This window comes from Lupinus angustifolius, chromosome LG20 (assembly GCF_001865875.1).
Source record: "Lupinus angustifolius cultivar Tanjil chromosome LG20, LupAngTanjil_v1.0, whole genome shotgun sequence".
Taxonomy (NCBI): domain Eukaryota; kingdom Viridiplantae; phylum Streptophyta; class Magnoliopsida; order Fabales; family Fabaceae; genus Lupinus; species Lupinus angustifolius.
In genome coordinates this window covers 9391719-9406489 of record NC_032028.1, presented here as the reverse complement: position 1 = coordinate 9406489, position 14771 = coordinate 9391719, and positions in this window count along the sequence as shown.

Genomic DNA, 14771 nt, shown 5'->3' with positions numbered 1-14771 from the left:
ATAGGACAAAGGATACATAGAGTTGGAATAGGGAATGTCAGTTTTGTAAAGCATGGCACAATGGTAATCCTGTAAGTAGGTTGGAGGCTTGGTTATCCTTCTAGTCCTTCGGATGTTGGAAGAATCAAAAGGCACATCCTCAGTTAGAGGAGGAGAGGGAGTGGAAGAAATGTTTTCTAAATCATCATTCATAGGGTACTATGATGATCTTGAGGTGTGCAACAGTTTGTATCTTTCTGTTGAACAAGACCAGGTAAGGCATCCTCATAGATGATGGGGTTTTGAAGTGTAATATTCTCTGTATGCACATCAGAGTTGATAGAGGAACAAATAGGTTTGTAGGGAAGATATTCTCATAGAAAATTACGTTCCTACTAATGATATAGCCTTATTAACAAGGTTGAGATTTATAAAACCTTTGACCTCTTCCTTATAGCCTAAAAACAAGCACTTGCAAGCTTTATGATCAAACTTAGATCCGTGGTAGTTTTTTGTGCTAACATAGCATAAAGATCCCAAAACTTTTAGGTTCTCTAACTTAGGCTTTTTATTAAACAGAACCTCAAATGGGCTTTTCTTGTGTAATGTATGGATAGGTAAGATATTGATTATGTATGCAGCATGGCATACTGCATAAGGCCAGTAGACTTTAGGCAATTTGCTTTGAATTAACAAAGCCCTTGCTACATTCAAAAGATGTTGATGTTTTCTCTCCATAATCCTATTTTGTTGGGGTGTGAGTGCAAGAGGTTTGATGCAGAATTCCTTTTGCAGAAAAGAAGAGTTTAATAAGGAACTCTGCCCCATTGTTGTAACGCCGTGAAATTTCGATATATATTTTATTATTTATTTATTTTTAAAAAATAATTTTAGAAATTAATCTGCAATGATTTAGGCTAAACCATAGTTGAGTGTTAGTCTTTTTTTATGAATTCCTATTTTGTGGTAAAATTTCATATTTTTATGAGACGGAAAGTTTTTAAGCTGTTGTCAGGTCTAAATTCACCCGAATTCAGCCCAATATCGTGTTTTTTAGTTACATAGCTTGGAATCGAATTCTGATTGCACCGTTGGTTTAGAAATATAATTTCGAGTCAAGATAGACATCAATTTTGTCCATGACGCATTTCTAAATATTTTTCACTCCAAATTTTGTGTTTCAAAGTTCTGACCGTAAACCGAAATCGGAAAAATTTTAATATCCAGCCGAGTATTAGCCGAAAATACTCGGACATGGTTTAATCGGAAATATTTCACCGAAGAGGTCACTTCACTTTCACGAATGAAACTTGTTTGGCAAACAAACAAAAAGACTCATCTCTTACACAAAACCCCTTAAACCCTTCATCTACCCATTACACAATTTATTCTTTGAAAACCTTTGGTTTTCCCATCCCTAAATTAGATTCATTGCCTTTAAAAGAGCCCATACAACTTGGAGAAACCCTTGACATTTCTCTTCTTCTTCACTTTGATTCTCAAGAACTCTAAGATAAGCTTTCATATTTTGTTCTTCATCTCTTAGAAATCTAACTGTTAGTTGTTTACGGGATTTTAGTATGATGTTTATACGCATGTTACGAACGTTTTCAACTATCAAAATTTTCTAATAATCTTCCTAACTCTTGTTATACTCAAGACCTCGAAAAATGGGTTTTCGTGAAAATATGCATGTTGTTGCTTTTGATGAAAGCAGATAATGATGAAATCAAAGCTATCTCAATTTAAAAATGTCATTTTGAGAATTAGATCAACCCTTGTAAAGAAGGTGTTGAAATGATCATGAACATGATAGGAATCATGAACGAGACTTTCGAGGATAAATGATTGTTCAAGAATATGAATCTTGGATCGGATGGATGAAAGTCTTGGATGTTCTTAAAATAGATTAGAATGATGTCTTTACCTTAGAGTTAACAGGTAAACGATCTAACTCATAAATCACTGATTGGTTTTTGTGTTTAGTTTCGAGGCGTTCGAAGTTGGACAACCTACCCATCCACGTAAATGAGGTCAACCACGCTACAACCCAAGGTGAGGGAGAATACATCGTGACATAGTGGTGTCCGAATAAGACACCTGGATCTCCCAACTACCTCAAAAGTTGGGAGTTATATTTGTTTTTTTAGAAACCCGTACTTAACTAAATGATTGCGTGTCTGGATTAAGTACGAATAATTTCTTAAGTTGTATACCCTAGGATAGTTTAAAATATCAATTATTGTGGTAGTTATCCATGAAGGAACACCACTCAAGAAACTAAAATGCATAAGGATAAAAAATAGCAGAGATTTTCGATCTGGTGGCCCAAAAGGGCGAGGAAGTAGTCCAGGCTATTGGACACCCCTCGCCTGGGCAAGCCACTCTCACTTGAGCAAGTGGTTCTCGCATGGGCGAGGGCCAGGCATTGTGTTTCGCCTGTTCTGGGCAATTCTAGTTGCCCGTGAGATAGTATCTCACCCAGGCGGGGCGAGACACAAGGGGTGATTTTGACCAGTTTTTGGTGGATTTTTCACTTGAGCAACAGGCTGGCGAGAGCCAGGCAGAGAATGGAGTCTATTTTGATGAAATCGTCACTTGAGCGACAATCTTTCACTTGGGCGAGAGACATACAATGTTTTTTATTGCTTTTGATGGGTTGATTGCTTAGACAATAACCCTAACTTGGATGAGAAGTATATTTAATAATTGGGAGAGATCATGGCTCGAACGAGGAGCCCGATGCCCAAATCAACGAACTCATATAGTTACCTTTGCTCTTACGCCTTATTCGGGCAAGGATTCTGACGTTACATCTGAGCAAGGAGATGCCTAAAAGGATTACATGATACCACGTAGCGAGGTCGTCTGGCCGTAAGAGGTTTGGCCATGTGGTTGTCCAGGATATTTCAGCGATGGTTTGAAATTGTAGGGATGTTATTCCTCTATTACATGATAACATAATATCGGGTCCTACAAGAAGCATTCCTTTGGGAGATGTCTTAGGATGGGCCGATCGATATAAAAGAATGATTAAAAGATTTAATCATCTAACCTCGGTTAGTGTGCATACTCATTATGAATAACGAAGTAATGGAGAGGAAAATTATGGGAGAAGAATGAGCTCCACGATGCTGAGAGGGACAACGATGGCGGTGATTCGTCAGCAAAGACTTGAGGGCGAGTCTAAGTGAGACGAGTCCCTTGTATTCCTGGATGAGGTATTTTGTTGGATTGGACAGTTCTCATAATGCAAACTAGACGATCTCTGACAACCCCTCTTTGCAATTAGGATCAATGAGAGGGATGCCTAGAAAGTGTTTGATACGACATCGTCTAGAAATGGACAGTTCTTCACAACAGATCGATCATATATCCTTGCGAGGAATAATTTTCTGGTGCGTTCAAATTGGCTTGTTATGGTACCTTTACTCTTGGTTATTTCCGAATAGTTTATTGGGAGGATATTGGTGTATAGATGGATGAAATAAACATAACATTCATACATTGCGATCATGGATATTGATCCTCATGATCTAAGTTATAACATCATTCATCATTGTGTATTTATGTATGAGATATACATTGTGTATATTATGTGTGCCTATCTGAATGTGATATTCTGTGTAATTCTACGTCGTCAATGAATAATATTCATTAGATGTCTTACTCCCTTTTCTTTCTTCTTGTCTTCGGTTCGCGTTCTCGTTCAGATGGACCGTACCGCGAGGATCCAGAGCTACCGATTCTCAATGTCCCAGGAGGGGACATGGAGCAATGACAAACATCGATACACCTATACAGACCTTTGTGCCTTAGAGTTGGAGATGGTTTGTGATGACTCTACTATGTGTTTCCCTCCCTATCATGCGGACTTGGAGGCTTTTTTCACCTTATCTTCTCGAAGATTAACACCTATTGCACCATCCATTCAGTCTGTGATTCCTCAAGGACCCACTACTGCGGGACTATCTACTTGGAGACGGAGTTGGGACGACGTGCTCAATTCCCCACTAAGGAGGAGAGCAGCTTGACGGACGCTGCCCGATCTTCAGGCAGATGCGGGGAATGGGAAGTAGGTCATAGGGTGCGTCCAATGACCCGGAAGAGGAGATGGAGGTTGAAGAGGAGGAGCTGGAAGCCGAAGAGGAGGACTGTGTTGAGTTAGTTTGTATAGAAGACTCCATTGAGGTGGTAGTCCTCTCCTCCAATTCTGGGACGGAGGAGGACCCAAGCGAGTGCCCTAGCGCACCCGCGAATATCGAAGCTAGTCACTAGTAGCCATTTCCATTTCTATTGTATATGTTTTCAATTGGGACAAAGATTGTATTTCCGCCTTTGGTTTTGTATAAAAAATTTCCGTCATTTTCAATAAAGAATTATTCCACGATATATTAAGTGGCTTTTGGTTACCATTAGGTAACGATTGTTGTATTTTCCACAATTTAGGTTACTTAATGTGATGTCCTGAAAATGAATCAAATGTAAATGGAGGAGTTTTACATTACAAATTTTTTTTTACCCATTTTTGGGCAATATTGTTGGAGTAATTTTCGGGGCATTACAATTGTCACTTCTTACAATCCTAACTTTGGCAGAGAATTGAGTTTCTACAATGAGGATGAAGTTTTGTAGGGATTTGAATGTTTCACTTTTATTATTCATAAAGAAGACCCAAGTAAACCTACTATGATCATCTACTATAGTCAAGAAGTATTTGTGTCCATGGATAGAAGATATAGAAAAGAGCTCCCATTTATCTACATGTATTTAATCAAAATTGTCCAGGGAAGCAGAATTACTTAAAGGAAAGGACAATTTCTTTTGTTTAGAAAAATGACAAATATCACATACATGATTGTTATTAAAGGTGACAAAGGGGAAATTACTTTTCATCATATCCATGCAAGAAAAGGAATGGTGTCCTAATTTATAGTGCCAAAGATTGTAGTTATTAGTAGCATAAAATTTATTTGATGTCTTGATCTAAAAGCTTTTAAGAGATATAGTCCATTGATCATTCTAGCTGAACCAATCTTCTTCAAACACCTCTTCTCCTGAATTTGGCAGTAATGAGCATCAAAAGACATAATACAAATGAGTTGGTAGTTAACTATATATTGAGATCAAGTAGGAGATGCTTGATAAATATAAGACATCATGTATAGTAAGGCAGGGAAAAATAGGAACAGACCCTGAAATCTCTGCCATGATGCTATCATCATTAGGAAATCTTACCCTGATGGGCTTGATTTGCCTATATGTATAGAAATTGGATAAAGTAGAACTTGTATGGTTTGTGGCACCATTGTCTAGTATCCAAGGAACAAAGGTCATATTGAGATTACATGTAGTTTCCTTATGATGTGCAGTTGATGTTGTTGAAAGAACATTACTGATTTTGGTGGATCCATGATTATTCTCCTTAGATGCATTTTCTTCCTCAGCATGTTGACCAAACCTTGGTACTACTTCTTATTTAAGACAAATATAGTCTCATCTTGTTGTGTCCGATGGGTCATTACCTTCTCAGATTGGTTACCTACCTCATTTGTTAGTGCATTGATTCTTTCTTATCTGGCTGAGTGATAGTTGGCTAGGAATCCATGAAGTTTGTAACAAGTTTTTGTTGTGTGCCCACTCCTTTTGCAGTGAGTGCAGAACTTTCATGATTTAAATTCTTGGTCCAAGATCCTTTAGTTGTAGCACGTATGCTACTTCTGAAATTTTAGAGTTGCCCAAACCTTGGTTCTTGCTAGAAAAACCTCCTCTTTTCCTATTATTGGAAACAACCATAACCTTTGGATCTAGATCTTGTCCATAGATTTATCTTTCTTGTTGTATGACAAGAGAAAATACTCTACTCATGTTTGGCATGGGATCAACTAACATTATCTGTGATCTCACATCAGAGTAGACATCATTCAAACCCTTTAAAAACCTTATCATCATGTCCTCTATTCTATGGTCCCTTACATCATAAAGGGCACCACATGAACATTCAACATCAATCAAATTACCACATGAACACCTAACCTCACATCTACATTTAGGCATAGGTCTAAAGTTATTTAATTCATCCCAAAGAATCTTTAATTCAGTGAAATAATCAGTCACAGAAAGATCTCATTGCCTAAAATTAGCAATAGACTCTTGTAAATCAGCAACTCTGAAAAGGTTACCTTGGGAGAACCTTGCCCTCAATTCGTCCCATATCTCATAAGCTTTGTCTATCCATAATATGCTTTGTGCTATTGAAGGGGTGATAGATTTAGTAATCCAAGATATGACTATATTATTTGCCCTCTGCCAAGCTTTGAGTGTATGGTTTGTCTTTGATGGCATTTGAATTGTGCCATCTATAAATTCCAATTTTTGTTTTGTTATGAGATTCATCTCCCTGACTCTACTCCATTTATAGTAATTCTCACCATTCAGAGGTGGTGAGACCATAACACTTGCTGAGTTTTTAGATGGGTGAACATGATAGGGTGATGAGGGATCTTGTGAAGGATTAATGGTGGTAGTGTTATTTTGGGATGAGGAGAGATCAAAAGCCATTCTTTTGAGTATACAACAAAAAGAATGAAATCGAAAAAGGAAGGGAAAGAAGAAGAAGACAAGAAATGGTGAAAAAGAAATTTTATTATTAAGTAATGGTAGCTCTTTAATTGACTTAATTGAATTACAATGAAAAAAGGGAAAGCCTATAAATAGCTAATGAATAACAACTATAATAAACCAGTCTTTATTCTTCCAATTGAACATGTGGCAAATAAGAGAGAATACACATGTGCATATATTGCTTACAATACAAGTTAACTATTTCTGCACTAGGGGACCAAGTGCTTCTGACCTTGACTTAGTGTCCTTGACTGACTTATGAAGAACTCATGCAATTGGCTCAGTTTGCTCGAGATTGGCATGAATGGAGTGACCCAACAAGTAAGCAGCCTTATCTGTACATTTAGAGCTTTGGCTGTCTGCATATTCAATGGTTTGGCCAAGTTCTCTTGATATAGTCAGGACTAGTCTTGGGGCATTATTGTCTATTTGTCTTGGCTTGGCCTACCATCATCCTGGTCCCTTGGTACATCAAATTGATCAGCTTTATAGTGTAGGAATCTTCTTTAGTGTGTTGTTTGTCATCATTTAGTATTTATGAAAGAGAGAAAAATGCAGGAAAAATTACCGGGATAGTGTAGTCACACTACACTATCCCAGCTTTGGGGTACCTTTTCAAATAATTACGGGATTGGGGTACTTTTTTGAAAGTCGTGGATGGACTCCACGACTTTGGCAAAGTCGTGGATGACAGGCACGACTCCAGGGGAAAGTCGTGGACCAGACCCACGATTTCCCTTTAATTTTCTCTCTCCTCACTGAAATCGTGGATGGGGTACACGACTTCCAGTGTCGTGGACCCCATACACGAGTTTGCATGGGTTATACGGTTTTACGTGCTTTTTTTTTGTTTTGTTTAAGTTATAAAATAAATATATTTTGAACATGGTAATTTTAGTTAAATGATTATTTTTGTATTTTAGTATGGTAATTTAACATGTTATAATTTTAGTTAAGTTAATGTATTTTTGTAATTTTTTAGTATGGTATTTTTTTATTTTTTTGGAATTGTCATAATTTGTAAGTTAAAATTAAAAAAATAAGAAAAATGGAATTGGAAATGGAAGAAAGTTTCATAAATTGTAATTTAAAATTCAAATACATTTGATTAGCGGGAAAAAAAATATCCTAATGACGTCTATGAGATGATGTTCCACATCCAGGTGCCTTTCTCCTTCGAGGTGGTTGGACTCTTAGTTGTTGTTGTTGTTGCGATTGATTTTGTCTTCCACCTCTAACCAGTTGTGGCTGCTCCTCGTCTTCGTCTTCACTATCGTCATCATCTTCATCGTCATCGTTTGTTTGGGAAGGCATTGTCGGCTGATAATATTGTTGAGAGTTGAATGCCGAGAATGGAGTATTTGAAGTAGTGCCAAACATTGATGGCATTCCTTGAAATTGTGAAGATGATGGTAATTGAGAGAAGGAGTAGTCACCCATTGCTCCGTAAGGTTCAAACCCAAACGGATGTTGTTGTTGTTGTTGAGGAGCAGGAGTCTGAGTGTATGCCTGCGGAAAAGTATCCGTCTGAGTTTGACTCTCATATTGTTGATATTCAGGTGCAAAAGGCATTTGGAAGTGTTGTGGAGGAGGAGCTTCAGAAGTAGTTGAGGAGAAGGCGGTTGGAATTAGTTGAGCAAATGCTTGCATCATCTCATTGCAGTTGTGATAGACGTCATTCAATGACTGCAACGGATTTGGAAACACATTTGTAGGAGCACATCTATCCCGAATCATTTTGATAAAATTGTACTGAATAAATGGAAAAATTGAATTTGTTAGAATATGTGAAAAGAAAATAAAATAGAATAAAATAAAATAAAATAATATGTTATTACCGATCCGGCTGAATATGCTCCATCTGGAGATATGTATTTCCTCGTCCTTTGTAAGTACCATTGCATATACTGCGAGTAATGGTACAAAGGCTGGTTATCGGGAAAACCGTTGACCACATAGTTTTCCCGGTTATTCCAAACCTGAATCCACTGGTCATGCTTTTGAGGCCAGTTGTAGTCATTTTTCCCACGTAGATCCATCTTGTGTTGTTTCTCCAGATTAATTGGATCTTCTGGGATGGGTTGTTGTAGACCAAACTGTCTCATCACCCTATCAGCAGCATGCCACTCAACAAGTGAAAAGCATATGAGTGGTACACGTGCTCTGACTACATCAGGTATGGGGCCCACATAGGTAATGTTCCTATATGGGGTCCACACAAACTAATATATAAAAAAAGTTAGTAATTAATGAATACAAGAATAGTTAGAAATAATAGTAAATATATTAAAATTTTGAATTTGAAGAAATTACCTGATCAATGCGCAAGCGATCCAACATTGACCGTATTATGTTCGTTGCATGACCAGGGATGTTGGTGGCGATTAGATGTTGCGCTCACCTAAAATGTAATGTTATTGGTAGTTATTATTATATGAATAATTTCAAACAAAAACTATTGTAATTTGAAGAATTTTATTAATAAAATAATGGAAAAAAATATACCTTTGAACTAAAGGGAAAGTTTGGGAGTCGTTGTTGTGTACTCTTGGAGCTAGCATTGGTATGCGGTCATATGCCCATGACTGTAGTAAATGTAAGCAGCCACCGATTTCAATTTGGTGACTTATAAGTGCCGCACGACATACTCCACGATATAGACACGCCAATACCGCTGAACCCCAACTATATTGGAATGTTTGAGACAAGTCCTCCAACAATGGGAGATACATCAGGTGGACTCGTGATCCTGATGTATCTGGCATGAGGAAGCCTCCAATCATGCGTAATATAAACGCTCTTGCATGTTGCTCAATAACAACATCATCAGCATGTGGAGGTAGAACCGCAAATGTTGAGTCGAGCCAACTCATTTGGATTCTTTGACCCATAATTTGTTTGTCAGTTGGGATTGCACCCAACAAGTTGAGACAAATCATTTCCCAATTTGCACTTGTAACGCCAGTAACAGGAGCTCCATTTATTGGCAAACCAAGTTGGTATGCAACATCCTCGAGAGTTACTGTGCACTCGCCAACTGGTAGATGGAAGGTGTGAGTCTCCGGCCTCCATCTCTCAACTAACGCCGTAATGAGGTGGTTGTTGATTTCGATAGTTCCGATATCTAGTATGTGCCCAAATGCCGTGTTACGAATAACTTCTAACACGGGTGCAGAAGGTAAGTTATGCCAAAAATTGTACCTTGCTCGAAAAGTCACTTCTCCACCATTCCAAATGTTGGTGGATACATGATCTTTTTGTAGGGTGAGAAGGGAGGGGTTAATAGGACCTGGACCAATATGTTCCATTTTTTGAGAAGAATATTCGGGAAAAAACAGAGGAGGGGAATTTAGGAATTTCGGATGCTTGGTGTGAGGTGTGAAAATGAGTGTGGGGTGGGGATCAATTTATAGGGTTGGAAGTCGTGGATGGGGTCCACGACTTCCTGAAACTCGTGGATAGGGTCCACGAGTTCGTACCTGCCCCATGGTACTTGTGCCCTAGCCTGCCTCAGATTCCCATCCATTTTTCTTTTGGGATTTTATCTAACCACGCTGCCGCCTTAGAGTTTTTTTGACGTAATACAGCAAGCATTCTCTCAAATCTTGGCCGCATCAATTCATAGCCTACAACAAGTACAAAAATATTCACAAAAATCCAACATACAAACAGTTTCACATAATTGACATTCATTTCAACACTTACTCATTTCAATGACTTTTTCTTTCAGATCATTATCTCTGAACTCCTTGTTGAAATTGCTAGCAACATGGCGGATGCAATATACAGAATGACCATCACACCATTGAGGGAGCTCAGTACGTAATGCACCTAATAAACCTGTACCCGTATCTGATATAATGCAAATATTTGGTTGTGGGGTAACATATGTCCGAAGATTGTAGAAAAACCATTCCCATGCCTCTTTGGTCTCTCCTTCTACAATCGCAAATGCTACTGGAAATATACGTCTGTTACCATCTTGGGAACTTGCTATTAACAAAGTTCCAGTATACTTTCCAGTCAAAAACGTCCCATCAACTTGAAGGATTGGTTTGCAAAAACCGAATCCTTCAATGCACGGCTTGAAAGCCCAAAACACCCTATCAATAACTAAAGTATTATGTTCATCAAGGTTAGATGCTGAATATCTTACAATTGTACCTGGTGCATAATATTGAACAGCATTCAACCAACGAGGTAACTCCTTGTACGATCCCTCCCAATCACCATAAATTTGGGCCATTGCCATTTGTTTAGCAGTCCAAGCCCTCCTATATGTGACCGTATAACCAAAACGAGTTACCACTTCCTTCACTAATGCTTTGATTGGTATACCAGGATCTTCTGATACTAGTTGCACAATGCAGTTTGCGATGAAAGATGAGTTCAACTTCGTGTGATCTTGTGAAATATTAGTGGATACACAAGTGTGACTTCCACTAATTTTTCTAATCTCCCAAATATCACGCTTCAAACTTTTTGATGCTCGAAGTCTCCAATCACACCCAACACCATAATATTTACATTTTACAACATATCTATCTGGCCTAGACTCATCGACAACGTAATCAACAGAATTTCTAATATGAAAATGTTTTACCGCATTATTGTTGCCTCCTTTGATTCAAATTGCATACCAACAAATAACTCATTATCTATTTCATTACTTATGTTACTACTTCTATATGGAAAATCTTGTCCAGATTGATGATCAATGTTAACGAAAAAAGATGAAGGATTATGATATGTTACGCTAACTGCTTCATGTGTGGTAATCTGAACATCATCATGCTCGTCATCATCAAGCTCGATGTCCTCCTCATCACTAAAATCACTAACAATATCTCTAATAATTGCCATCTACATATAACATAGAGTAAAAAAAACAAACATATTTACATTTAAACAAATGTAACACGTAAAATTATATATAAAATAAAAGATATAACAAAATTTTAACAATTGAAAATTACCTTAAATATTCAGAGTTCTTCAATTCCAGTATGATGCAATTTTTTTATACAGTTCAATTCTTCCTCCAGTGTGGTTTTACACTCGGGGTGGGAAATATATATAGAGCTTGAAAATCGTGCATGGAGTCCACGACATTGCATGGATCTCGTGGACCCTATCCACGACATTGCCATGAAAGTCGTGCATGGGGTCCACGACTTACAGGGACCTGACACATGGCAGGGAAATCGTGGATGTGGTCCACGACTTTCCAGGGAAATCGTGGATGGGGTCCACGACTTTGCCAAAGTCGTGGATGGTGTCCACGAGATCCACTAAATTCTACCACAATCCCGTAAATAATTCAAAACGTACCCCAAAGCTGGGATAGTGTAGTCAAACTACACTATCCCAGTAATTTTCCCGAAAAATGCATATATGAATACGATGAAACGCACACATAAGATACAAAATATAATACTCGGGTGGAACTCAAACTCTTTATGGTGCCATTTTACATGTCCTGGTGTTACTGTCGTATTGTCACTATGAAGTAAACTGTTCGCAAATAATATAGATACTCCACCATTGCAATGCCTTTAACTTTTATAGTTTTATCTAAATGTTGGTAAATATGGGAGTCTATGAAGGGCAGGGGGTTTGATTTCTGGATGTTGTTTTCTACTATTTAATCTTTATAGTAGATATTGTTCCAAATAATTGTTTTATCTTCATATTAGAAAAAGTAGTTTCCGTTGCCCTTATACAAGCAATTCAAGGTGTGGACAAAACATAATTATAATTGTGTCACATTTAATCAGTTTAGGGCATACAATTTTATTAGTGAAAATTGGTTCAAATCACTGTCCATCGCTCTTACTGAAATGGTTATGGATGCTACATTAATGATATTGGTCATATTAATCACGAGCTAAATATCATATGAAAAATATGTTATTAATTTTTTTGTTAGAAGGGTCTCCTAGCAGTGGTCGTGTCTTAGAGTATGTTTTGTATAGCAAAGAAAATGAGGTTTTATTAAAAAAAAAGTGAGAATGACATCAACAATAAGTGGTAATCCATGTCACTCAAGTCTAAAGAGAAATGAAGAAGAAGCAGTACAATCTAAAAGTTTAACGATCATTATATATATATATATATATATATATATATATATATATATATATATATAAAATTAAAGGTTGGACACATTCCTTAATGCTCCAAGAATTTCACTAGATTAGCTTTATCGTTTCGTCCATCGGAACACTTCTATTCTAAAAATAATTTTGATTTTATGATATCAAATAATTCAGATGATTGTAAACCATACAATGATACACAAATCCATCCTTCTTTTTTACTATCCGAATGATGTCTTCATGGTTTAGAAAAGAGTAAATTACTTTCACACTTTTTAAGTTTTAGTAAAATTATATAAATTATTCCTTACTTTTTTAAACCTACATAAATCCCCTAATTTTTTATACTTTTATTGCACTGACCACCCTATACGAGAAATAAGTGTAATATTTTAAACAAAAAATATGATAAATACAATTAAGTTAACCAAAATATGGTATATTGTGGAGACAAATCCAAATAATATATGAGTCAATACCTCTTTATTATTTTTGGAGTATAAGAGCAATTTAAACAATAACTCTTTAGAATTGTTGATGCATTTTGTAACAAAAATAACGAAGATATATTGATTTGTATATTATTTGGACTTGTCTCAACAATATACTATATTTTGTTTAAGAGTAAATTACACTGACACCCCTTGAGTTTTAGCGAAATTACACAATGACCCCTTACTTTTTTACACCTACATAAACTCCCTAATTTTTATACTTTCATTACACTAATCACCCATGCATGAAAAATAAGTGTAATCTTTTCAACAAAAAATGTGATAAATGCAATTTAGTTAAACAAAACATGATATATTGGGGATGCAAGTCCAAATAATATATGAGTCAATATCTCTTTATTATTTTTGGTTCGTTACGATATAGTATAAGAGCGATTTAAACAATATCTCTTTAGAATTGTTGATGCATTTTGTAACAAAAAATAACAAAGATATATTAATTTGTATATTATTTAGATTTGTCTCCACAATATACCATGTTTTGACTAACTTAATTGCGTTGATCACATTTTTTGTTTAAAAGATTACACTTATTTCTCATCTAGGAGTGGTCAGTGTAATGAAAGTATAAAAATTAGGGCGATTTGTGTAGGTGTAAAAAAATGAGAGGTGGTTTGTGTAGGTGTAAAAAATGAGAGGTGGTTTGTTTAATTTCGCTAAAACTCAGGGGGTGTCAGTGTAATTTATTATTTGTATAACTTAATTGCATTTATCATACTTTTTGTTTAAAATATTACACTTATTTCTCATACAGGGGTGGTCAGTGTAACGAATGTTAAGTATCAATGGCAGAATACACCTAGAAGGGGGTTGAATAGGTGTGGTGGAGCTCAAGTTCCACTTTTTTGTTTTTACACACTTACTGAAAAAATGTCTAATTAATCGATTAACCAATGGACTTAATCAATTAAATCAAAACAGAAACAAACTGGTCAAAATAGCAACTTGCACAGTTATTAACCAACACACAAGTAGATATATAGCAGATATTTTTATGCAAGATTAATAAGAACATAACAATGTATAAGCATACAAAATATCAGCTTCAAACTCGAATTAAAACATCTTGAAATGTAAAAGAGAAAGGGATAGAAAAGATTGCGCAAGGATTTTATCCTGGTTCGTTTTGCTGTCCACTACAAAACTACATCCAATCCTCCCCTCTGATCTGGGAGATTTTCCTTCTTCACTATAGAACACAATGTACGTTACATACACACTTCCAATTACATGACTCGAACGCTCCTTTCTTGGAACCCAAAGAACTTCGTCACTCTTGGTTTGACCTTTCCCAAAACCGCCTCCAAGAAAACCTTTCTTACCGCGATTCGGCCCCAGCCAAGGTATCGCTCTTTATCCCAAGACCTCCAAGTCTTTGTGTGAAGAACGCCTTACCTAACCGGAGCTAGGATTTTCCCAATCCTTGAATTAACAATGCTTTGAGTTATGAATGAGTACTTAATACTTAGATATTACAATAAAGGTCAAAGACTAAAACCTAAGCAGGAACTCACAAGACTTCCTAGTCTAATATGAATGTACATGCATGAGGTTT